Genomic DNA, 12341 nt, shown 5'->3' on the forward strand with positions numbered 1-12341 from the left:
ACTAGAAAGGCCTGAGAAACACAACTACTGAGCCTGGGAGCTCTAGAGCCTGTGTTCCACAACAAGAGAAGCCCGAGGGCAACAGCAAAGACCCAGCGTAGCCAAAACAAACAAACAAAAAAAAACAAAAACAGCATTTGTGCACATTTTAATCTAGATCATGTTTGGGGAGATGACATGGGGGAGATTCTGATACAGATTGTAGGAAAGTTAAAGACCCTCCATTGATGTCCCCACTAAGGTCTGTCTAAAAGCCTCAGAGAAATCAGCACCTCTCCCACTTGGCAGAAAGGTACTGAGCCTGGCCTGGAGTTAACATTTTTTCCTAACCTATTCCACACGCCTTCTCTGACATTGTGTTTGGAGCCAGAGAGCTTTGTCAATTGCTGATTACAGGAGAAAAACGTTATCCAAACGGCAGAGCGGTGCCAAATCCTGCATGTCGTGAATGCCTGGCTAATGCTGCTGAGTTTCTATAATAACTGGTTCATCCTCTGAGTCCAGGAAACTGGGGAGAGATGTGGCTGGCCTGCTAATCCATGTAGCTGCCAGAGCCCAGAGGGGTCCTGCTGGGGCCACAGGAAGATAGAGGGGTCTCCTGCAATCCCCACAGCCAGTCCCCACTGGAAAGGGGATCTGAATGCCTTTGAAGACTGGGTCCACTTCTTCAGATTCTCATGCGTACAGGGGGGATTCCTGAAGGTCACCAGCAAATCTCAGCATTGGCAGATAAGGACAATGAGAGGAATCTGAGTTTCAGAGAGTGGGTCTAAGGAAAATGCAATTCACCATCCCCTACAGAGAAGCACCTCATCCATTCAGCAAAAACTTATTAAGCGCCTGCTTTGGGTTGGACATGGGAACATGGCGGTGAATTGGAGTCCCAGCTTGGCCTTCCCAGTCTGATGGGGGAGATGGCCTTGTGAGCAGGGGGTGTTAGGGTGTACAATATACAGGTGCCAGGAACCCAGAGGAGGGAGCACGTGGTCCACAGTCTGGGGGATTAGGAGCAGCGTAGAGATGAAGGAAGAGCTAGTTGGTTTACAACTCCATTTAAAACATCATAAGGGACTTTGGTGTGCTGTCATTTTCATCAGTATGGCAAAAAGGGTCGGTGCCTCAGGTGGCAGGAACCCCACCAACAGAAACATCTTTGTCGCAGACTTTCCCACATATCCCCTGACCCTACCAAATGGCATGGGTGATGACCAGAGCACAGAGGAGGGGACATCAAGTTTCCTTATCCTCATGTCTCAGGCCCCCTGGCCCTGCACTCAGGATTCTACCTCTTAGGTACTGTATTTCTGGGTTGTGCAAAGTAAAGTCATCTCACTCCACACCTGGCCAACAGTGCTTTCCAGAAAGCTAGAGACTTTTTAAAAATCAAAGTATAGTTGGTTTACAATGTTGGGTTCATTTCTGCTGTAGGACAAAGAGATTGGGTTATACATATACATACATTCTTTTTCATATTCTTCTCCATTATGGATTATCAAGGGATACTGAATATAGTTCCCTGGGTTATATAGTAGGACTTTGTTGTTTATCCATCGTGTGTATACTAGTTTGTATCTGCTAAACCCAAACTCCCACTGCACCCCCCACCATTCCCCCTCCCCCTTGGCAACCACAAGTCTGTTCTCTATAAAGATATATTTATTAATATCATTAATTCATTGACTTTTCAAGGACCTTTATTCTTTCTAGCCCATGCTTGGATTTAGGAAATGGAAAGTATCTTCACTGACATTCAGCTGGGAACCAGACCCCTCTCTCTGCATTAAGGTGACTTCACTCTTCCCCTGTCTTTGCCTTTGTGCTCCCAGAGTCTTCTGTCCAGGAAAATGATTTGATCATTACAAGGAATTGCTGAAACACCCATCAACTCTTCAGTGGAAAGTACCAATGGACAGTTTGCCTCCTAAGATTCTTTGAATCCCTTGAATTTTTGGCTGATTTTAAAATCCTCGTCTTACTGCTCCCACCAGTCCTGGAAAGTTGTGTCGTGTTTCTTACCCAGTCCCAATCAAGTCTCCTCATTGAATGATTTGCCTGAAGCCACACTTCCAACTCGATAAATTCTGACCTTACCTTGCCCCTTCAGAGGCCCTGGGGAAACTTTGCAAAGTGAGATTCCTCCTTACCTGGTAAGCAATAAACTTAACTTGCTCTTCCCAGCAGACTGTGTTGGTGATATTTGGGGAGCCAGTACTCAACAGTTGCTTTTTGTGACAACCTTCTGAGTTAGAGGGGTTTTCCAGGTGGTGCTAGTGGTAAAGAACCCACCTGCCAGTGCAAGAGATGTAAGAGATTCAGGTTTGATTCCTAGGTCGGATCTCCTGGAGGTGGGCTTGGTATTTATTTTGGGGCTTTCCTGGTGGCTCAGCTGGTGAAGAATTCACCTGCAATGTGGGAGACCTGGGTTCAATCCCTGGGTTGGGAAGATCCCCTGGAGAAGGGAATGGCTACCCGCTCCAGCATTCTGGCCTGGAGAATTCCATGGACGTCCATGGGGTCACAGAGAGTCAGACACATGGAGTGACTTTCACTTTCACTTTCTGAGTTAGACAGGGCAAGCGTTTCTCTCCCATTTAACAGATAGGGAAGCTGAAGTACTGAAAATCAGAAAGTGTGTCCCAAGTAGGGGCAGCTCCAGAGCCCCAGTCTCAGGAGTTCATCTCCAGACAACAAGCATCAGCTAGTTCCCAGAAGGACAGTCATCACCAAGCCAAGGATGGTTCAAAGGTGCCTGAACCCAGATGACCATGGACCTCAGTTAGGAAAGGCTAGGGCAGAGCTCTGTAGAAATCAGACATACAGTTAAGATGGGCAGAAAACTCATTCAGGGGGTTCCCCCAGCATGCAGGTGACCAGGACTTGGTGATAAGACTGAGAATGGGACGGACTGCCATTGTGAGGAATTAAAGGACAAACACTTGGACCCAAGTACAAGAATGTTCAATGTTCATCCAAGCTCTGTTACTAACATCAAAAGGAGGCACCCCAGAATCCCTGGGGGAGTCCAGTGGTTGAGGCTCTGTGTTTTCACTGCCTAGGGTGCTGGTTCAAACTGTGGTTGGGGAACTAAAATCCCTCAAGCCTCTTGATGTGTTGTTGTTCAATTGCTATGTCGTGTCCAGCTTTTTGTGACACTTAGGGACTGCAGCATGCCAGGCTTCCCTGTCCTTCACTAACTCTCGGAGTTTGCTAAAACTCATGTCCATTGAGTTGATGATGCCATTCAACCATCTCATTCTCTTCTCTTGCCCTCAGTCTTTGCATCAGGTGGCCAAAGTATTGAAGCTTCAGCTTCAGCTGAAGTATTCTCATGAATACTAAGGGTTGATTTCCTTTAGGATTGACTGGTTTGACTCCTTGCAGCATAAAGGACTCTCAAGAATCTTCTCCAGCATCACAGTTTGAAAGCATTAATTCTTCAGTGCTCAGCCTTCTTTATGGTCCAACTCTTACATCCGTACATGACTACTGGAAAAACTGTAGCTTTGACTGTATGCACCTTTATCAGCAAAGTGATGTCTCTATTTTTTAATACACTGTCTAGGTTTTTCATAGCTTTTCTTCCAAGGAGCAAGCACCTTCTAATTTCATGGCTGCAGTCACCATCCACAGTGAGTCACTCAGTGTGGCCAAAATAAAATAAAATAAAATGAGGAGACATCCAAATGATTTATCATCAGTAGACTGGAAACACAAAGTTGGATTATTTCTACAATAGGGCCCTATTGTGTTGTAAAAATGAATGGGTTAGAACCACAATAATCTCAGGAGTCCAGAGGTGGGGGGCAGGAAGCAGGTGACAGAGTGAGAGGAAAACAGAGTGTGACTCCATTTCTATGAAGTTCAAAGACGTAAATGACACAATCTATTATGTAGGGATACAAGCAAGTGAAATAAAGCTTTAAAGAAGGGCAAAGTGTGTTACTCACTCAGTCATGTCTGACTCTCTGCAACCCCATGGACTGTAGCCTGCCAGGCTCCTCCTCTGTCCATGGAATTCTCCAGGCAAGAAAGGCAAGGGAACCAGAAACACAGCTCAGAACCATGGGGTTCTGCCCAGGAGGGCGAGGCGTGGATGGAATCAGAGAACCAGGGGTCTCATTCTTTTTCTCCAGCAAGTGGTCATCCCGGTGTTCCGTGCATCTCAGTCACCCATAACTGAACTTATTTTTGTAATTGTTATTTTATATTGGAGTATAGTTGATTAACAACGTTGAGCTAGTTTCAGGTGTATAGCAGAGTGATTCAGTTATGTGTATACATGTGTTTATTCTTTTTCAAATCATTTTCCCATTTAGGTTATTACAGAGTATTGAGCAGAGTTTCCTGTGCTATATAGGAGGTCTTTGTTGGTTATCTATAAATATTTAAATACAGCAGTGAATGCATGTCAGTCCCATACTCCCAATCTATCCTTCCCCCACCTCCCCCACACACACATTTCTCTCCTGGTAACCATAAGTTTATTCTATAAGTCTGTGAGTCAGTTTCTGCATTATAACTAAATTCATTTCTATAGTCTTTTTAAGATTCTGCACATAACTGATATTGTATATTTGTCACTCTCTGTCTGACTTACTTCATTCAGTATGATAATCTCCAGGTCCATCCATGTTGCTGCAAATAGCATTATTTTACTCTTTTTAATGGCTGAGTAGTATTTCATTGTTTATATGTACCACATTTTCTTTATCCATTTGTCTGTTGATGGACATTTAGGTTGCTTCCTTGTCTTGTCTATTATAAACAGACCTGCAATGAACATTGGGATGCATGTCTTTTCAAATCATGTTTGTCTCCAGATAAATGCCCAAGAGTAGGATTGATGTCTTTTCAAACCATGTTTGTGTCCAGATATATGCCCAAGAGTAGGATTGCTGGGTCATATTATTTTTATTTTTAGTTTCTTAAGGACCTCCAGATAATTCTCCATAGTGGCGGCACCAATTTACATTCCCACCAACAGTGTAGGGAGAGTTCCTTCCTCTCCACACCCCCTCCAGCATTTATGGTTTGTAGCATTATTGACCTTTAAAACACCGTTTTGTGCCTAACTCCAAATTTACTCAAAATGATGAAAAACAAGAGATATGAGCTGTGCCTCTGTATCTGCCAACACCTTCCTCCTGCTCCTTCTTTTCAGGTCCCACCTTTGTCTACTTATCTGGGACATGATCAGACACGGTGGTTTTCAGGTATGTGCCTCTTGTGTCCTGGATCAAGTCCCAGTGGACTGTTTTAATTTTTAATCATTTCTAAACCAATAATTTCATTTTAGGTATATTTTCTCTAGGGGCTTCTCAGGTAGCACAGTGGTAAAGAATGGTAAAGAATCTCCCTGCCAATGCAGGAGATGCAGGAGCCTTGAGTTCAATGCCTGGGTCAGAAAGATTCCCTTGGGGAAGGAAATGGCAACCCACTCCAGTATTTTTGCCTGGAAAATCCCACGGACAGAGGAACCTGGCGGGCTATAGTCCATGGGATCATAAAGATTTGGGCAGAACTTGCAACTAAACCACAACGTATTTTCTGTATTTGGTGTTAGTCCTTTTTATACCCACAGTGTTTGAAAATTGAATTAAAAAATCACTAAACTCTTCCTCAGGAAATCTGCTGCTGCCAGTTCAGAGCCCTCAAAACACTTGGAGGGTCAGCAGGTCACAGAGGAGCTGAGGACAGTGTGGAACCCCAGGAGCACTCCCTGCCCCTATTGGCTGCACAATAGCTGCTCCTTGCAGAAGAAAAACACCCTACACTCATCAGGGCCTTTGCTGGGGAAGGGATCCTGGGCTGAAGGCATCTACGTGACCCAAACTTCCAACAAAAAGGAATTACTGCTCCCTGGTGGTTCAGCAGGTAAAGAATCCATCTGCAATGCAGGAGACCTGCATTTGATCCCTGGATTGGGAAGATCCCCTGGAGAAGGGAAAGGCTATCCACTCCAGTATTCTGGCCTGGAGAATTCCATGGACTGTACAGTCCGTGGGGTCGCAAGGAGTCAGATATGACTGAGCCACTTTCACTTTTCATGATTCCTTATTAGTGCTTTATTAATATTTTAAGGACTTGCCTGGTGGTACAGTGGATAAGAATCCCCCTGCCAATGTAGGGGACACTGGTTCGATCCCTGCTCTGGGAAGATTCCATATGCTACAGAAAACTAAAGACCATGCACCACAACTACTGAGGCCCATGAGCCTAGAGTCCGTGCTCCGCAACGAGAGAAGCCACTGCAATGAGAAGGCCACGCACCGCAACTAGAGAGGGACCTCTCACAGCAACAAACACCTAGTGCAACCAAAAATAAATAAATAAGTTATAAAAAATATTTTAATATTATGCATCATTCCACAAAAACAAACAGTGGTGTTTTGTTTGACTTTATTATCAAAATAACATCAGGAAAGTTTGGTGTGGGGGCAACTGGGGAACTGCCGACAATTCCACCTCCTAAATATTGTTTTCTGGACTTAGGTGGTATTTTGCCCAAAACACTCATTTGTTTTTGAGATTATAGGTTGGGAATACTTAGTGATATGAAAAGATCTTCAGAGTATGTTTTTAAGTGTAAAAAAAATAAAAGTAAGCTACTTAATGTAAACTTCTCTAACATTGTTCAAAACAGGGTAATGCCTGTCAAAGGCCAGTATCAAGTCCCTTCCACACATCCAGGGACTGAAAATGATTGAAGACAAGAAGTCTATTCTCAGAAGAACCACATCCTATAGAGCCACAGCCAGCCTGGGTACAATTGGGGACCAAAATAGACATGAATCCACCCCCTCTTTCCTGCCCCTTGCCCTTTAAAACTCAGTAAAAAACTGAACGCCTCACCCTTCAGGGCCAATACCACTCTATGCATCTGGCCCCTTTCCTCCTTTGGAAAGAGAATAAAAAGCTCTTTTTTTCTCTCCTTGTTAATACCTCTGCAAATTCTCTCACAATCTAAGATTTTTGGTGAGCTGTATGGAAAATCGTCACTATCCAAATTCCTTTCACCTCAACCTCCAGCTCAGACTTCTTCATCATCCAGCAAGACATCCATCAAACTGTAAGTTATTCCTTCGACAGGGTTTTCTTGGGAAAATAGTGGCAGAATCAAGGTGGCAAAAAGTCCAACGTTGGATCTATCACCACCTAGGTTGGAATTTGGCTTTGGGGGACGACTCCTGTTCATCTTCCTCTTGTCCTTGATTCATCATCTCAGAGTCAGGGCCACTTGACTCCAGGATGAATCCTTGTAGGAGACGCTCCTTCTGAACTCCAGGACTCCCATAATGGCTTCTGTCCTCAAAATTTTCTCTTTACACTTCTTCCTAAATTGTCATTATGTGCAACTGTCAATCTGCTGTGGTGAAAGACTCCCCTTGGGATATTTTCCTCAAACATTGGAAAGATCTCAAATTAGATGACCTCAGACCCAAACAAATGGTCTTCTTCTACAACACAGCTTGGCCTTGATATAAATTGGGTGTCAAAGAGGTCTGGAGCAAGGTTGGCTCTCTCAACTATGATGCTATTCTCCAACTTGATCTTTACTGTCACTGCCTTGGCAAATGGTCTGAAATTCCTTATATCCAGGCCTTCTTTCAACTCCCCCAAGACCCCAAGTGTGGTCCTCTTGCTGTATGCTATTATTAATGCCTATCTCACTTCTCCCTAAATGGCAACCCACTCCAGTGTTCTTGCCTGGGAAATCCCATGGACGGAGGAGCCAGGCAGACTACAGTCCATGGGGTCACAAAGAGTTGGGCACGACTGAGCAACTTCACTTCACTCACTTCTCCCTTTCTCAGATCCTGAGCATCTCCCTATTTCCACTCCTGCCCTCCTTAACTCCCCACTTAGCCACATCCTCCTCCTCCCCTTCACCTCACTGAATCTCCTTCTTTCGGCCAGGATTCCCCTCCTGGACCCCCAGCACCCTCTCCTTCCCTATCACCAGCCTCTCCTCTGCTGGCCTCTAGTTCTCCTTCTCGCCTTCATCACACCCAGTCTGGATGTTCCCTTCAGGCTTCTCTGGAGCCAGCAGCCCACCAGTGGCCCTTACATGAACCGGCTGGTTCTGAGGGAATCTTTTGCATTTCTGTTCATTTTTATGTGTCTGAGTTGTCCCTCACTGACCTCAAACTAGGCCATTTCTCAGAAGATTCCACCAAATTTACTAAAGAATTTGAATATCTTACTTTAAGACCTTTCTTGACTTGACTTATATATCATTTTCTCCACTTGCACGAATACCATAGAAAGACCTAGAACCTGAACTAAAGCTCAGGAATTTGTGGACAAACTTAATGGGCACCAACCCAACGCTTATGCACCCGAACCCACAGTGCTCCCTGACAATGGCCCCAGTTGGAACTATCAGGAAGGATCCCAAGAAAGACATCGATAGGACCATATGCTTACTTGCTTCATTGAAGGCATGAAAAGGGCCACCACCAAGGCCATAAACAATGACGAAATTAAAGAAATGACACAGGCACAAAGGAAAATCCCGGTCTTTTCCTGTCATAACTTTCAGAGGCTTTATGCCTTTTCACCAATTTAGATTTAACCTCTGAAGAGGCAAGACAATCTTGGTGATGCATTTCATCTCCCAGTCAGCCCCTGATATCTGTCACAAACTCCAGAAATCAGAGAAGGGCCCTCAGACTTCCCAACCTGAACTAACCAACCTGATCTTTAAGGGCTTTGATAACCAAGATGAGAATGGATGAGAGAAAAAGAGGGAGCAAGGTCCACGATGGTCTCAAGAGCAGAAACAATCTTTCAAACAATTGCCTCCACAATCAGAGGTGCCCTTTGAAGGGCATGGCAACCCATTCCAGTGTTCTTGCCTAGAGAATCCCATGGACAGAAGCGGCTAGTGGGCTACAGTTCATGGGGTCACAAAGAGTCAGACACAACTGAGTGGCTAACTTTTGGAATCATACATACCCGAGTCCCCTCAACCAACAAGGAAAACACCAACTGGGCCCCAGTGCTGGCTCCTGCTTCAGCTGCAAACAACGAGGCCCTGGAGTGGAGATTTTCCCAGGAAAATGTACCTCCAGGACTGTGCCCCCTTTGTGAACTAACAGGGCACTGGAAGCAGGATTGCCCACTCCTTGATAAGAGGGAACAGAACCCCCTTCCAGAGCCAGGGAACCCTCCTGAAAGGATTCCTTCCATCCCCAGAAATCTTCAAGGACGTCTACAGTCTCCAGACTGACGGCCCTGACCTAGGACCTGGCTCCACGACATAAGATTGATGCAGCCGAGCCTTGGGTAACTCTATCCATAGCAGGTAAGAAAATCAGTTTCTTAATCAGTACTGAAGAAGAGAGGTTAAGGGAAGCTTCTCTTCTCGAATTTTTGGGCCCCTTGATTTCCTCACCCATCACCATTGTTGGCATGGAAGGCAAACCTCATCCCATGCTCCAAACCTCTGACTTACCATGCTCACTGGGAGATCAGATCTCTCATTCTTTCCTTGTCCTTCCCAATTGTCCCATCTTTCTCCTAGGCAGGGACCTTATGACCAAACTAGGGACTCAACTAATTCTCCAGCCACAAGCCTCCTTCCTCCGCGTCTTAGGAGACCTTCCCGCTGATGCTCAGCCCTCCAATCTCCCACCAGAAATACAGATTCCCTCAATGCTGTGTGACGTTGATACACCGGGAGGGTCTCTCACCTAACTCCTGTCACTTTCACGAGAGACCCCTCTCTCACTTTCCCCACCACTCCCAATATCCTATAAAACTGGAAGTTCTATATTTTTCTTTCCTTTTTTTTTTTTTTTTCGGCTGTGCTGGGTCTTCTTTTTTTTTTTTTTTAAGATTTATTTATTGTTTATTTTTGGTTGTGCTGGGTTTTCATTGCTGAATGTGGGCTTTTTCTAGTTGCAGGGAGTGGAGGCTACTCTCTACTTGTAGTGCATGGGCATCTTAATGTGGTGGCTTCTCTTGTTACATAGCATGGGTTCTAGGGCACATGGGTTCCAGTAGCTGCAGCACGTGGGCTCAGTAGTTGTGACGCACAGGTTTAGTTGCCCCTCGGCATGTGGGATCTTAGTTCTTGGACCAGGGATTTAAGTTGCATCCTGTGCATTGAAAGGCAGATTCTTAACCACTGAACCACCAGGAAAGTCCCCAGATGGGAAGTTCTTAGGGGACTCAAACCCCTCACTGCCCTTAAAGCTTCTCTTAACCCCTCTTCTCTATTCCACTAATGTAGAATTGGCCCTAAAAGATCACCACGCTCTGTCTTATTTGCAAGCAAATAAACCCCCAACGACATCATCTAACCAACCCACCAATTAAGGGGACAGCTGCCAGGCCAGGAGTGGCAATTAGATTTCACCCATATGCCCATTCATTAAAAATGCAAATAGCTGTTAACACTTACAGACACTTTCTCTAGGTGGATTGACCTTCCCCACCACACCTGAAAGGGCCTCTGAAGTAACTCGGGTTCTTCTTCAAGAAAATCCCTAGATTCATTCTTCCCACCTCTCTTCAGAATGGCAATGGCCCAGTTTTCACCTCTTAAATTACCCAACAGGTGTCTCAAGTTTAGGTATTAAATATACATTACATGCAGCCTGGCATCCTCAATCTTAAAAAAAAAAAAAAAAAAAAAAAAGAAAAGGCTCACTCCTCCAAGTTTGCCTTGGAACATAATCAGAGCTGACTAGAACTCCTCCCCTAGGCCCTTTTCCAACTCCAGGTTATTCTGAGGCCCCTTTATACCTCTACCCCTTTGAACTCATGTAAGGATGCCCAGCTCCATTTTTTGCCACAAAGCCGCCTCCTCTGGACTCTTACCTTCCAGCCTTAAAACTGACCTGCAGTCTTTACAAACCCATGCTAATAAATACCTACCCCAACCTCAGGACTTGCCACTATCTACATCCTACAACTGGGGACTGGATCCTGAAAAAGGACCACCCCAGACATACCATACCCTTCCTACTCCCGTATAATGGTCCATTTCAGGTACTACTCAGAACTCTGACAGCAGACAAGCTCTCAGGACACCCATCCTGGATCCATCTGCCACGACTCAAGCCTGCTGATCCCCAGTGGGACCCTCAACACAGGCCCTCTACTCCTGTCAGCAGTTATCTGACACAAGACTACAGACTTACCAGAACTCAGACCACCAAACTGTGAGCACAACTCACAATTAATATGCTTGAATGGGCTGTCATACTCCTTGTTTTCTTATTTCTCCTTCTGTACTTTTTCTCTATACTTTTCCCTTTTTCCCGGGGAGAGTATCATTCAACCCAAAATGACCTACATGACCCCCACCAGGTAGGGAGAGTTCTACACCCCCATTCATCAGGAAGAAGTTATAGAAGATATGACCGCTACTACAATTCCCAATAAATGGGCCAACTGGGTTACACATAAACTTAAGAATGAGTTAATATTCAGAGAGGGGAAATGGAAACCCATCTAACATTGTTCAAAATAGAGTAATGCCTGTCAAAGGCCAGTATCAAGTCTCTTTCAGACATCCAAGAACTGGAAAATGACTGAAGACAACAAGTCTATTCTCAGAAGAACCACATTCTATAGAGGAATGCCAGCCTGGATACAACTGGGGACCAAAATAGACAAGAACCCACCCCTTCATTCCTGCTCCTTGTCCTTTAAAACCTAATAAAAGACTCAACCCCTCATTCTTCAGGGCTGCTCGATGCCTCTGGCTCCTTCCCTCCCTTGGAAAGAGAATTAAAAAACTCTCTTTTTTTCCCTTGTTAATATTTTTGTGAATTCTTTCACAGCCTGCATCAGTTCACCTAACATTTTACAATATGTTCAAAAAGATGTCTGTCCATTTGTAGGAGGAGGGAACTCCTATATAAATGTGTAAGTGAAGGTCACATTCATATTTTTGATGAATATGGCCTAAGAATTTCACTTCTAGGTTTACACCCAAGAGAAATGAAAAGATGTCCACACAAAAGCAAGTATGTGAAAGGTCATACAAGCATTAATCATAACAGCCCGAAAGAAGAAATAACCCAAATGTCTACCAACTGTTAAATGGATAAGTAAAAAATGTGGCATATCCATAGAGTAGATTATTATTTTACAATGAAAAATAAATTAAGTATTGACATATACTAAAACATGGATGAACTTTGAAAAGATAATGACAAGTAAAAGAAGCTAGACATAAAATGTCACATATTATATGATGTTATGTGTATGAAACATCCAGAATGAGCAAATTTTGTCAGAGACAGAGAATAGAAAATAGGTTGCTTAGGGCTGGGGAGGATGGGGATTATCTGCTACCGGGTTGGTTTCTTTAATTGAGGAGATTC

The 12341-nt window shown here is 44.5% G+C and overlaps 1 protein-coding gene and 1 long non-coding RNA gene across 4 annotated transcripts in view; one reads left to right on the plus strand and one right to left on the minus strand.

Annotated features, from left to right (window-relative positions):
- CA6 (carbonic anhydrase 6) overlaps positions 1 to 12341 on the minus strand; it is a 165008-nt gene that overhangs the window by 59930 nt on the left and 92737 nt on the right. The gene's annotated exons all lie outside the window — the stretch shown is intronic.
- Positions 6903 to 11631, plus strand: LOC136169693 (uncharacterized). Its single transcript, XR_010663428.1, has 3 exons — positions 6903 to 7069; positions 9199 to 9307; positions 10999 to 11631. It is a non-coding gene; the product is annotated as an uncharacterized lncRNA (long non-coding RNA).

The sequence above is a fragment of the Muntiacus reevesi genome, chromosome 5 (assembly GCF_963930625.1).
Source record: "Muntiacus reevesi chromosome 5, mMunRee1.1, whole genome shotgun sequence".
Lineage (NCBI taxonomy): Eukaryota > Metazoa > Chordata > Mammalia > Artiodactyla > Cervidae > Muntiacus > Muntiacus reevesi.